This window comes from Protopterus annectens, chromosome 2.part2 (assembly GCF_019279795.1).
Source record: "Protopterus annectens isolate FY-2018-M chromosome 2.part2, PAN1.0, whole genome shotgun sequence".
NCBI classification, from domain to species: Eukaryota; Metazoa; Chordata; order Ceratodontiformes; family Protopteridae; genus Protopterus; species Protopterus annectens.
Genome location: NC_056730.1, coordinates 334206820 through 334221151, shown reverse-complemented (window position 1 = coordinate 334221151; position 14332 = coordinate 334206820). Strand labels below are relative to the sequence as shown.

The 14332-nt window shown below is 40.1% G+C and overlaps 1 protein-coding gene across 2 annotated transcripts in view; it reads left to right on the top strand.

The window, feature by feature from the left end:
- The first annotated feature begins 524 nt into the window (after positions 1-524).
- SMIM15 (small integral membrane protein 15) overlaps positions 525-14332 on the top strand; it is a 125917-nt gene continuing 112109 nt past the window's right edge. Inside the window, exon 1 of one of the 2 annotated variants that reach the window (XM_044063890.1) lies at positions 525-642. The gene's annotated coding sequence lies outside the window, so the exon portion shown is untranslated. The remainder of the gene's footprint in view (positions 643-14332) is intronic. The other variant, XM_044063891.1, reaches the window with a different exon arrangement.

Here is a 14332-nt window from a genome sequence, read left to right as displayed (position 1 = left end):
TAAAAATGGCAAATGTCCTGAGATTTTTTGGACAAAACTATTTCTTACATTTTATGTAATAGTTGCATAAAACAGTTATTCTGTATCTGAAACACCTAATATAAGAAACATAATAAGCAGCTAAATTACAAGAGGTTATTTTGGCAAAAAAGTGAAGTTCTGTCCTTTGTACTGGCCGTGGGTATGTTTCAGCCTGCAAAATCTGACGTTCGTACCAAAAATGTTCCACTTTGGGCATTTGAAAAGGTGGCAACCCTACAGCATTACTCTCGTTGTTTGTATTCATAGTTACGTTCAATGCAGTCCATCCATAACCCCTCCCTTCCCTTTTTTTTTTTTTTTTTTTTTTTTGCACATGGGGTTAGGGTGTCACTTCAACAGTGAGAATGAGTCCCGGATCCTCCATTAACGTCATGATAAATAATGTAAATGTTTCAGCTTATCTATTGTTTAACATTGGTGGTGTCCATTCAGCGCATTCACAATACGTCATGCAGTGCAATATCTATGAGCCAATAGAGTTAGGCACCACCCATAATGATGGTTAATTGGTGGCGTCGTTAATAGTGTGGTGGTTGAAGGCTTTACGAGAAAATTCTCGGCTATTTGAAGTTTCTGGGTGTGTCTTTGTCGGCATGACTCGTGAGTTTTAGCAAAATAGTTTTTTAAGTGGTGTGTGTGTGTGAAATATATAGTAATGTCTGTTAGGTGTATGGGATTACGTATAATGTAGTTAAATAGTGTAGCTTGTGGTTTGGATCAGCTGTATGTGGAGCTTCGTGTACTTTTGAATCCGGTTGACAGCTTAGTTGAGTTGTTGCTGTCAAGTGATGATTTAGATAGTAGTTTTTTGTTTTGTTTTTTAGGAACTGTAATGCTTAAGAAACTGTGTGTGTGGAGAGTTGTGGTGGGCACTCGTATTATTCCGGTGGTTGCAGTTTCCTTTATGTGCAGTCTTGTGGTGTGTGCTCGTATTATTCCGGTGGTTGCAGCTTCGATTATATGCAGTCTATGCTTTCCTGATCGAGTGAAGGTATTTTTACTGTAGAAATGTCGGAGGAGGGATGGCATCTAGCTGTTAGTGTGTTTCTACAGTTGTCCGTGTTTTATCTCTAGCACTTATTCTTGACTTCATTGGTTGTGTTGTATGGTACGTTTTATCCTCTGTCAACATTTCGTGAAAAGTAGTGTCACGCAACCCCATTAAGTAAATAATAAAAATTAAATATTAGTTGGTACTGGACATAAAGTGACCCAAAGTATTTTGGGGCTCTAGTTCGACACGTAAGTTAATGTTGCCGTGTCATTTTTCCGTTTCGTTTGTAAACCTGGTTAACTTTAACTTCCCTGATTTTTCTTTCCATTTTCTTTACTTCTGGTAAAAAAATGAAATATGTCTTAAATCACTGAGGACAGTTATTTATTTGACATTTGTTTACTGGGATGGTCTGACTGGGTAAAACTTTTTCAGTGGAGTTCCGGGAAGAAAAGCTTCAAATACAGTCTCTAATATACGTACAGCATTAAAAATTAGAGAAATGCAGAAAAGTAGTTACAGAATCATGTGATAAAAACAAATTACTCATAATTTTTACAGCACTGGTGGCATGCAATCTAGGTACAATATATACTTTTGTAATATGCAATGTATATACAAGGTAATATAAATTGCATATTTACCAGTAAAGCTTTAGGATATGGGGAATAGTACATTCAATGACACAGTCAGTGTTCAGAAGTACAGTTTTTTTGGAGATCAATTTTTAGTGGCGAAATGAGGTTCTGAACACTTTTGTGAAACTGAGAAAGCAAAGTAGTACGAGAAAGAAGTGGAAGAGGTGTGAATAACGGAAGACTAATGTAATTTAATGTAATTTTATCTAGTGTTCCTTGGTGTAAAGGAAGTGGGTGTGGAGAAGTTAGACAGGAGAGGGTCTGTAAGAAGGGGGGGGGAGTAGAGGTGACGCTAGCCAGGAGCAGAGCGCAAACTAAGCCAGGACTTATTTAGATATTGCTTTAGGGAAGTTTTGAAGGCTGCTACTGTAGGAGTAGTACTGGTAGATAGTGAGAGCGTGTTCCACACTTCAACAACCTGAGAGTGTAGGGTCTGTCCTGGTATTTTAGAGGGCTTGGAGACTTACTAAGGGCTATGTTGGGGTTGTAAAGTTTTACTATATTATTTAAAACTGGGCAGGCTAAGGGTGTATAGATCATATTGTGTACACTTGAGAGTTGAAAGTACAGAAGGTGATGATGGAGTTTTAGGCAGTTTAGCATTTGTAGTGGTGTGCTGGATTTTGTGTTTGTGCCAAACCTGGCCAATTTATTGTAACACTGTTCCATTTTGTATCTTGTGGAGATCTCTAATTTACAGAGACTAGAAGCACCACATAGTAAGGAGGATAGAAGGAAAGTTTTAGTAAGAGTGAAAAATTGCACAGGACACTAAGGGCAATCATAAGGCTTTTTCAGTTATGTTAGGAACCTGGGATGCAACTCCCAGACTTGTTTTGAGTTGATTCTAAACGACAAAAAATACACTGAACCCACAGACATCGCCAATATCCTGGCAGACAGGTTCAGTGCAAACGCCCCCCCCCCCCCAAAAAAAAAAAGAGCAAGTATCTATCCTGGCAGAGTGCAGCCTGCCAAACATCTCTGATGCTCAGGTGAAGGCCACCCTCTCCAAAGCAAAAAACACTGCTTCCATGGGACCAGATGGTGTCCCGGGTTGCGTACTACATGAACTCCAAGAAGAACTAATCCCTCAAGTAAATCTGCTGTACAATCTCATCCTCACTACAGGATATGTGCCCAAAGAATGGCATACAGCAACAGTGGTCCCACTCCACAAAGGTGGCGCCTCTACAGACCGTGGAAACTATCGCCCCATAAGCCTGACTAGCCTAGTCTGCAAGGCTATGGCGAGGAGGATCATCATGGAACTCATAAACAAAGACATTGGGGACCTACAGACACTAGATCCTACCCAATTTGGCTTCGTCAAGGGCAGATCCTGCCTTTTGAACCTGGTCGACTTCTTCGAAACAGTCACCAAGGCCATAGATGAAGGGAAGGTAGTCCACACAGCCTATCTGGACCTCGCAAAGGCATTTGACACAAAATACCCCACTCGGGCATCATAGATAAGCTATCCAGCCTAAATATAAACCCCTATGTCACAAGATGGGTCGCAAACTGGCTCAAAGACAAAACCCACAGAGTCAGAGTTGCTGGAGCCATGTGAGACTCGAAACCGGTCACAAGTGGCATCCCACAAGGTTCTGTCCTGGGACCTCTCTTGTTCGGTATTTACTTTTCTGAGGTACAGGCCAACGTGGGAGGACTATGGCTCACCAAGTTCGCAGATGACTGCAAACTGGACACCATAATCGACTCTCCAGCTGACACAAACATCCTTCAAAAAGGTCTCAGAGACGGATAACTGGTGCCAGAGCCATGGTCTAAAGCTAAAGGCCAAAAAGTGTATAGTCATACCCTTTGGCAAAAAGTGTGCCTACAAATTACCACATAGGTGGTAACTCATTAAGTACAGAGAAAGTAATTAGGGATCTGGGGACCCAAGTTGATAGCAATCTCTCCTTTGACAACCACATTGCCAAAGTGGTTAGAAAGACCTTCTACATAGCCCACCTCATCATGAAAGGATTCACATCTAGATCAAGAGAGGTAATCGTGCCCCTTTATTCATCCCTCATCAGGCCCATCATAGAATACAATGCCCCCTTTGGGATGTACCTTACCCGACACCTGCAGCAATTAGAAAGACCCCAAAAGTACCTCACCAAGAGGATCAAGGAACTCAAACAGGTGCCATATGCTGCTCGGTTAAAAGAAACTCCAGCTCTACTCATTTGCATACCGCCTACTTCGAGGCGATCTATGCCTGACATATAAAGCTAAGTCCAACCCAGAATTAATGGACATGCTCCACCTCAGTAAATCTAAATCCCTTAGAGCCACGCGCTCGAGGGACTTGAACCTCAGCACAGAAATAAATAGAACATGCTGGAGGGACAGATTCATAACCCAGAGGCTCCCTTCGCTCTGGAATAGAATTCCAATTCATGTTAGGCAGAGCACCTCACTGACTCTCTTCAAGAAGAATCTTGATGAGTGGATGGGGGATCGTAGGTTTGTCCCGGGGATTGCTTCAGTGTCACTATTAGACAGAGGCACAGTAAACTAAACTTTAAAAAGGGCACAGTATACTCAAAGCAAGGGGTGGCGTAAGCCAAACACAATCGGGCTAGGCTTATAAATGCCCCAGGGCAGGTAGCCTAGTATGAACCTATGATTTTTGATGTGTTCGGTAGTGTTATTTCTATAGAGGATGCCAAGTTTCTCTTGTGTTTTTTGGGCACTTTGAGGTTGAGCTTTTGTCTATGATTACCCTTAGTAGTTTGGTGTGGTGGACTATTTCAGTAACAGTATTGTATGCTGAGTGTATTTTGAATTAATTTGTGTTATTTGGGCAACATTTTTGCTGGAAGAGAAGGAGTTTTTTGTTAAGCAATGGTTGGCAGTTGGTGTGCCAGGATTCAAAGACAGAAAATGTTTGTGTAATGGGAGAGAAGCTGGGGTAGTGTGGGAGAAGTGCAGAAAATTATGCAGATATCTGCATATTTTTAGTGTTCCAGTAGATAAAGGCAATGCATTGGTTATTTTAATGTATTAATCTGTCAACTGTTGGCATTTAGTCCTTGCTCTAAATGGATTTAAAAAAAATGGCATATTTATTCTGTGTTGTACTAATATTTGTATGTCAGCATCTGCATTTCTGATTTGCATACTTACAAGTCATGAATACTGGACTGTATCTTCAAAGTAATCTCTTGCTTTGTAGTAACGTTTGTAGAATGCTTGTGATTAGCATGGTAGTCCTTCTTTACACACACACACACACATTTGTTGGTTGGGGCAGTATACTGATCTTGCCCAATCATAGCTCTCAACCAGTCAGGGACACTTAGGACAGTAGCACTATAATTTGAGACATTAACAGAATAAGAGAATGTAAACTTATTATACAGTCTGTTGGCTCCAGAGGTAAAGGATAAAATGAAAACTGACATTATTATATACTGTTACTACAGTTTGCACAGGCCAAAAACTCTAGCTTCACTTCTACCCACAATCCTACACTCCCGGTTACTTCAGATCTTGTTTGCTATTTTTCTAGGTAGACACGTTAGTCATAGCTTTCGAGCCAAGTAAATATTTCTAATATTTTGTCTTCATATTTTTCTCTGGTTAATATTGCCTTGTAATTCTGTATTTTTCTCTAATACTTTTTTTAAATATAATATATTATTGCTGTCTTTCTGCCCTTTCTATATCTCTCCTTTTCCATACGCTTCGGTGTACCTTGCACTGTCATTGTTGATGGTACCTTTTCCTTGCATTTCTGTGTACCTTTTACTATCAGATGGTTTCAAGACATGCCAGAAGTGCAGCCATAAGATTTCCAGTCTTGGATTTGCATCTTTATTTTGTGTATTGTTTGGGTCCAGTTAATCTTCAAGAAGATTGTAATATTTGCCATAGCTTTAAGTCATAGGGCCCTTGTCGAAAGAAAAAAAAATAAGTCAATTCTAAAAGGTTTGATTACTTCCTCCTTTGAGGAGGTCATATCTGTTTACAACAAAATTAAAACTGATGTCTTCGCGTTCCACCACCTCCTTGGAGAAGGCTAAAAAGAGAAGTCTGTCAGTACCATTATCTCCTTTCAGCACTGGCACATTTAAAAAAAAAAATCCTCTGTTCCTAAAAGCTGTTTGGATCCAATGGATACAGGGTCTTAAGGCTTCAGTACTGGAAAATCAACTGCAGTGGCCAGTGCAGTTGATTCTAAGGTTTTGATGGCAGAGACTTTGGTATGCCAGCAATTTCAGTCTTCGTCTCAGAAGCATTGCTTCCTGTTTCCTCCTCAGCACAGAGTATTAATACAGTAGAGCAAGTTTTACTTATGACAACTTGCTCCCTATCAGTCAACCTGAGTGAATTACCTGAATTTTTTCTGCAAAGGCTTAAATCAACCTCTCTGTCCATCCATTCCACCAAAAGTCTTGGAGAAGTCGACGTTGAGATGCTGGTGAATACAATTCTGTGGTAGAGAGGATATACAGGACTCCCTTCGGCGATGACCACTATGGGTTTAGGAGCCGAGACTTCCTGTACCTGTTAAACTACTCCTCCGAGGTATTAGAGCTTCTAGCTCCGAGTCGTCTGGTGCCTCCTTCAGAACTGGCAGTTGCTCGGAGTTCTTCGGTTCTTTCAGATCTGGAGACCTCTAGGAGTCCTATCTGCCCTGTCTGGTATAAGGAACTGGGGATTTCAGAGCCGTCCCTGCACCTTGGAGCCTCTGCATGGTTAATTTCTGCTCTCTGTCATGGTTACTCCCTGGTGATGTCGCCTTTGGAGACATCCAGTCACCCCTGTTTCAATATTTCTAGGAAGTCCCAAAATCTTTTGGAGAAATCAGTTTGCATGTAGGCTTTTGTTACTCTCCTGTCTAACTCTTAGGTGATTCCACCCGCTGACAAGCTCATTCAGTTGTCCAGTGCCTTCCACACCTTGAGAAATCACCATTGGACACATCTGCAAAAGTCTGGACAAAGTTTTATCTGCCCCTGAGGACTGGACAAAGTTTTATCTGCTACTGAGGATAATCAATTCTGGGCGAAAGGATTAGTGGTAGATGTTGTGGTCAGTCATAGTGGCTGCCACCAAAGGGGAACTAGCTGAGGGGAGAGTTCCTCTATCCACTCACCTAACTGAGAGTCTTGGGCAATGGATAGACTTGGGAAGCAGGTTTGTGCTTCACTGACCTTCTCCTTAAGATCTTAGAATTTCCTGGCACATTTTACCAGACTTCAAACGGATCTGATCAAGGCGCTGTTGGATACCTTGGCAGGAGCTGTTGCTGAGGGAGTCGAAGAAAAAGTTGCTTCCCAGATGGCTGCCTTGAAGTCTGTCAAACACGTCCATGAAACTTATTGTGCATGCAGCTGAAGGAACCACTAGAGCTGTGGGTTCAGGCGTAGCCATAAGAAGACATGTCTGCATGCATTGCAGTGCCATTTAAGTGTTCATTCTTCATTGCACTGTTTGATGGATTGTCTCTGTGGAAATTATCCAGGTGTGAGAAGAATGGTAAGACCCGTTCTGCTATTTTTCCACTCCCCAAAGATCTTTTTTTCCAGGAATTGAAGGAGCAGTTTGAAAGATGGGGTTCAAAAAGTCCCAAAGGCCTTTCCAGGTCACACGTGGAGTAGGGCAGAGGTGGTCTGCAGAACCAGGGCCTCAGGGACTCTTTCACAAGTAAGCGTTCTGAAAGGGGGCCCAAATACTGTCTTCCTCTGGAGGCAATCTGGGGGGGGGGTGCCTATCCTGGCACCAGATTGCCTGGCTAAGTATAACAGGCTCATGCCTGCAGATGAATATTTCCAGAGGTTATACCATGCACTTTTCTTGCCCCCATGTGTAAAAACTCCCCAATGTTCCACCCAGTCAGAGGGAGCCAACAATTCTAGAATTTCAAAAACTGCTAAAGAAAAGTCATCCAAGAAGTCTGTCCAGACCAGAACCTACTCTGTATTTATTTTTTAGTCCCAAAAAAGACCAGGGACTGAAGACCAGTTATGGGTCTCTGTGTATTGAACAAATCAGTCTGTCTCTGGATTCTGCTTTTGGAAAGGATGACTGAATGTGCTTGATGGATCTTCAGGATGTGTATTATCACAAAAAATGGACAAGCGTTCCAGAAAATTTCTCCACTTTGGTTGGGAGCCATTCATCACCTATTCAGAGTGCTGCCAATTTGGTTTCAGCACAGCCCCCACGGTGTTCACCAAATGTACAGCAGTAGTAGCAGCTCACTTGAGACTGCAAGGTGTTTCTGTACTTGGATGACTGGCTCATTACCACTCTAACCAGGCATCGATTTGATAGAAGCAAAGGATTATGTTCTCCAGACCTGTGCATACTTGGGGAATAACTGTAAATTATGAAAAATATCAACTGACTCCAACTCTGACTGTGAAGTTTATAGGGGCAGAACTAAATAGAACAACCGTGACATCCCTTCCTCCTGTGAGAATTCAGAAAATCAGAACATAGGTAGAAAAAAGTAATTCTAGGCAAGAAAGTACCTGCTTGTATAATTTTACAGGCTATAGGTTCCAATGTGATGGCAATAACTCAATTCCCCTAGCAGGATATTGCATGAGAATTCTACAATAGCTGCTTGCATCTATGTGGTCAGTGCTATACCAACCCATGTCAGACCATATTTTGATCACCAGTCCTTATGGAAAAGACCTAGCTTGGTGGATACATTCCAGAAAAATTCTCATGGGCTGATCCTTCGTTCTTCCAGAACCCAAGGCCATAGTGACCACTGTGTGTGTGTCCAGATATAGATAAAATATTACAGTGGATATAAAAAGTGTACACACCTGTTAAAATGCCAGTTTTTTTTTTTTTTTTGTGTGATAAAAAAAAAAAAATGTTCCCACCTTTAATGTGACCTGTAACTTGTGAAATTCAATTGAAAAACATATAGAGGATTACAGCATTCAGTCTTTTTGGGTACACACCTGCCATCAATTAGAGACTTTGATTAACTCCAACTAAAGTTCAGCTGTTCTAGTAGGATATTTCTGACATTTACTCAGTTGCCTGCTACAGCAAAAGCCATGGTTCTCTTGAGAGCTTATAAAGCATCAAAGGGATGTCATTGAAAGGTATCTGTCGGGAGAAGAGTACAAAAATTTCCACAGCATTGGATATACCATGGAACACAGTGAAGACAGTCAAGAAAAGGTGGAGAAAATATGGGACAACAGTGACATTGCAGCCTCCCTGACCAGTTTTCATCAATTTTGCAAGGACGTCCAGCTCTTTGCAAAGAGACCTACAACAACACTGAAGGAGCTGCAGGAATTACGGATTGCGTACTACATGTGACAACAATCTTCCCTATTCTCCATATGTATGGACTTTGGGGTAGGGTTGCAAGACACAAACCTATTCTTGCAAAGAAAAACATCCAGGCCAGGCTAAAATTTGGAAAACAATACATAGTCTCCCAAAAGCATGTGGGAAAATGTGTTATGGTCTTATGAGACCAGGGTTGAACTTTTTGGCCACAATTCCAAAGGGTACATTTGGTGCAAAACAACACTTTGCATCACCAAAAGAACACCATCCCCACGGTGAAGCTTGGTGGTGGCAGTATCATGCTTTGTGGTTGCTTTTGTTCAGCTGGAACTGGGGCTTTAGTTAAGGTGGAGGGAATTATGAACAGTTCCAAACAAGTCACTTTTGGTCCAAAACCTTCAGGCGTCTCCTAGAAAGCTGAAGAGGAAATTCACCTTTCAACACGGCAATGACCCCAAGCATACATCCTAATCAACAAAAGAATGGCTTCACCAAAAGATAATTAGTTTTGGAATGGCCCAGCCAGAACCCATACCTAAAACCAATAGAAAATCTGTGGGTGACCTGAAGAAGGCTGTGCCCAAGAGATGCCCTTGCAATCTTGACAGATTTGGAGTGCTTTTGCAAGGAAGAGTGGGCAAATATTGCCAAGTCAAGATGTACCATGCTGATGGACTCCTACCCAAGAAGACTGAATGCTGTAACTAAATCAGTCACTAAATTCTTTTTCATGTGAAACGGATGCATGCTAGTGTAATCCAAGTAATTTTGGAAAGTATCTTTCTCTGCTAAAACCGGAGTATTTTAAATAATAGCAGGGAAGTTTAATAAACTTTGTCAGGTGCCACTATTCTCGCATAAATTAAACATGTCCTCTTCACATGTCTTTTGAGGACCGAAATACTCCCTCCTTGCTTCATTTACCGAAGAACTTAAGTGCCCCAGGCATGTTTACTTGTGGAGCGTGTCTCCTGCAGTTGCATTCTCACAGGCTCATCCTTCCACTTTAGATATTGCGATGCTAAGGTGTGTAGACATTATGATTTGTAAATCTGAAAATGTTGTGTATGCAGGCATTACTTGTTTCTCATTCCGTATTGGGAAGATTACTAGGAAATTGTCTAGAATAAAGGAGCAATGTGCTGCCATTAGAAATAGATTTAAAAAATGCATTGGCAAAACATAGTTTACAGTGAAAGTCTTTTGTTTTGCAACATGTTAATTTCTTATGTTGGAAGGTTGCTAGAGGTTAAGGAATTACACCGGCAATTTAAGACTAAATGCAGACTCTCCCCCAGGCTTAAATGAAACTTTGGCAAAATTGACATATTACACTCTTATTTTGTACTACTCATGACCTCACTCACTCTTTGCACTTTCTGTAGTGTTTCTATTGGTTGTGATTGTCATTTGAATTGTTACTGATTGGTTGGAGGGAATTGCTCTGACTGTAAGGTATACATTTACTATGTGTGTTCCATTCATTTATTTTCTGATGAAGTTCTGGATATTAATAAAGGAACAAAAGCGCTAACTACTGGTTTGGTCTGCTTTGTCTTTGTGTGGATTTAAAGTTTTTTGTTTTGCTAGTTTCTTGTCAGATGTATAATTTTATATATATATATATATATATATATATATATATATATATATATATATATGTTTACCATCATGTTGTTGACCTGCACATCTGCAGTGACAGATGTGCAAAAGGATGTTTTCAGTGGGTTGTATTAGCGAACCAAAAGAAAGATGCCGAAGACACGAGCGAATGCCAGTGTGCGTTCGCAGTTTTGTGAGTTTGTCATCCTTCTCTATAGTCTGTCCTCTGAGTTGGTATATATAATTAGCAAGGGGCTTGACCCCTGCTAAACATGTTAATGGCACCAAATATTGAGGCAAGTTGTCAGCAGTTCAAATTCGAACTATTTTGACTTTTTTTTTTTTTTTTTTAATTCGTTGTTATGCTCATTTGCTAAAGTTTCAACAGTGTTTTTTTTTGAGTTAAGTGATTACTCACACAAAACATGGCCTAAATTATGTTGGTAAAAAAATCTATTTTGTGTGTGTGGTGTATACATCTTTCGCAATGTTGTTTATCAGTAGAGTTTTTGAAAACACAAAGCTTTTTGAATGGAGGTCGCTGTACAGTACATAAAAGGGAAATTTACCCTTTTCCCTACAGTAGTGTGATGTCTGAGTTGGTGTATGTAATTTACAAGGGGTGTGGTGGCATGCCCCTGCAAAAAATGTAAAAAAAAAGGGTAGGTTTTTTTTTTTTTATATAGAGTTTTTGAACATATGGTCTCTAATTTAGTTTCTGAAAACTCTTATCTGACAATAGACCCTTGTGTAATATTATAACGTTTAATTGATGTGTAAGGTACAATCCTTGAATAAGGAAGTATTGAAATAAAAGTGCAAATTGGAAGTTTTCATGTTGTCTCATACCTTTAATGATTTTCCTACATAACGAAAAGTATAATGGGTATTTGCCCACCAAAAAGTGTGCGGGTTAGATGTTGGTATAGTTGCAGGAGTTATAGCCATGGTTTTAAATTGTTTTCTCAAGGCTTCCCATTGCTCCCCTCCTGTTATATGCTGCCCTGCTGATGTGCGCCTAGCTAATAGAGCAATTCTACTTCTCTTTAACCCCATCTCAAATGAGACTGTCTTTGGAAGAAAAGGTTAAGGATTATAATCCTTAAATAAGGGTATGCCAATAAAGTTTTATTTTAGAAAACTAGCATTTTCAAGTTAATAGGACTATTTAAAGAGTTTGATTTAAGTTTCTCTAATTTGATTCCAGAATTTTTAACTTTCTGCAAGTGAGAAGTTGACAGTTATGCCTGTAGTGGCCTGTGGCACCATGCTGTAGTCAAGCTCCATGTATAAATTCTAAGCACTACATCTGTATGATCACTTACCCTCCTGTTTGAGTGGCACTTTAGTAGCAGTACTGCACTAGCTACCACATTAATGTGGCTCAGGATGATGTGTTCTTGCAGAGGTTCATTTCCCATGATATACCCTCCATACCACAGCATCTTACAACTTGGCTCACTTGAGCAGATAAGGTCTGCATCATCAAGTAATTTCTTTAACTCTGTGTTGCTTGATTTAAAATTGGCACAAAAGGAGCAGAGAGAGGTGTTGTGGGAGAGGTATGTACCTTGGGAAATTGCACAGCAAATCTGCCGTCAGTAGCAGTGTGGTGCATGACCCTACCAAAAAGGTTTGCCGTGTAATGGCCCATCTTATGAGAGGAGTAAGGCCTAGAAACTGGGGATAAATGGCCCGAAAAAGGAGGATACTTCTAAGTAGTAACCATAGTGTAATACAGGGATGAGTTAAGCCATTGTGTAATGGGAAGGATTTTGGGCAGGTGGGGTAAACTTGTCATTTTAGTGGTCCTAACGTTGGAAGCAGACAGCCCTCCAGGACCTGTTTTGATGAACCACTTAAAATATTATCCTAGTCATTATGGAATCCATAAGGATTTTTATCCATGAACTACAAAGTTAAATTTTCAGTGTTATATGCCGTTCATCAGTTATTCTGAACAGCAAAGTAAAGTGCTTGTATTCTTATTTCACACTTTGTATACATTTAATAGAAGTCTAAAGTATTGCAATAGAAGTATAAAGTATTGCTTAAAATAAGGAGAGTAAAATGTCCACAAATATATGTGCAGCTGGTCCTTTTGTTTTAACGTAGGTAACTTCTACATGGGGGGGGGGTAACTAGGTAGTTGGAAATGCATGAAAATCTTGTAAAATAAACATATTTCCAACTCTTCAAATGCTAGACTATACTTTTTAAATTTATTGCTTTTTAATAAATGGCTTGGAAAGTACTTTTGAACCTGTGAGGATCTTAAGAAGCCTAGCCTTGCTTTCCCATGTTGAGTTTTAGCTGTCATATTTTCTATAAAGTTAACTCTGAGATGAGCTGAACAAGGATGTGTTGGACAGGGGGGAACATTTAAATTGCAAAATAGGGTCAGACTGCCAAACTGGGTGAAATTGCAGTTGCTCATCCCTTTGTTCAAATAACCTTTTAACAGTGTGTGTGTTGATTTATATGGTGTGGAAAATGGTTCCATAGAATCATTATTCTGAGCTGCAAACTTATCCTTCCAACATGTTATTTATTTTGCAACAGAGATTGAGATCCCTTGAGCAGGTGTCTTACTATTGGACTTGCAGTTTGTAATAGGCCTGACAGGATGGGGTCTGTTGAAGCTCTATATGCACGGCAGTGTTTGCCTGTCCGAAGTCTGTATGGTAATAAGTGGGACAAGGCTTTGAGACAGTCTTTGTGCTTGATTTTTGTAGGCCCATGATATTACAAGTGCAGAGTACAGTGGGAGGATTTACCTTCCTTGATATGGGCATCATACCCTTGGATATAAGCTGTAAATAGTGATCAGAGGACATTTCATTATTGACATTGGTTCTCCAATACAAATTTACAGGATTGGTTTTCAGATGGTGGTGTCATTGGGATAATTGGAGGGGGGGGGTCAGTTTTGCAGAAGGATGCACTTTCATTTGGTCCACGATACAAGTCTGTCTCTTAGCTCAAATGTCTGGGGCATACAGAAATAATGGGATCAAATGCCCAAAAATCAGAAATGTATTTTAAATGTTGCTGTTGTATAATGCATGTTTTGTATTGATGTATGTTTTCTTAAAAGTTATGTTTGAAGATGAATTGTTTCAGTGCCATTCTCAACCTTCTGCCAGAAAAAAAATTACAAGCAATAGACCAAGAACATGAGGTAGAATTGGGGATTTCTCAAAAATCTGATTGTTGAATATAGATTCTCACAACTGATGGGGATTTCTCAAAAATCTGATGCAGTTGAATATAGATTCTCACAACTGATGTACATGTAAAATAAGACCTCCTACGAAAAACCTGTGAATATATTTCTGCAATTCAGTCATTAATTACAAATTGTTTGGTAAACTTCATAATAGATCATTCACCTGTAATTATATTATTTTACTCCAGTCATCTCTGCACCTGAAGACAAAGCTGAGCAGCATGTCGGTCAGAACTGTAAATGTAAAAAATCTGCACTACTGGGGGATGAACAGCATGTGACTCTTCTTTCTGGCTGCAACTCTTGATGAGCAAATCCTGCAGTGTTAACAGTATTATAGGTTACTGTGATAGCTGCACTGAACAAATTCACTTGAGGTAAAATCTTGAATTAGCGTTTGCTACTTAAGTAGCAGCACTAAACTGACTGGAATCATTTGGTGGGGGCAGGGTAACTTCAGCTAACAGTCAAACACTCAGGAGTGCCTCATTTGCCTGTTTTGCATTGTTACTGCAGGAAATAGCTAGTGGGGGCAAT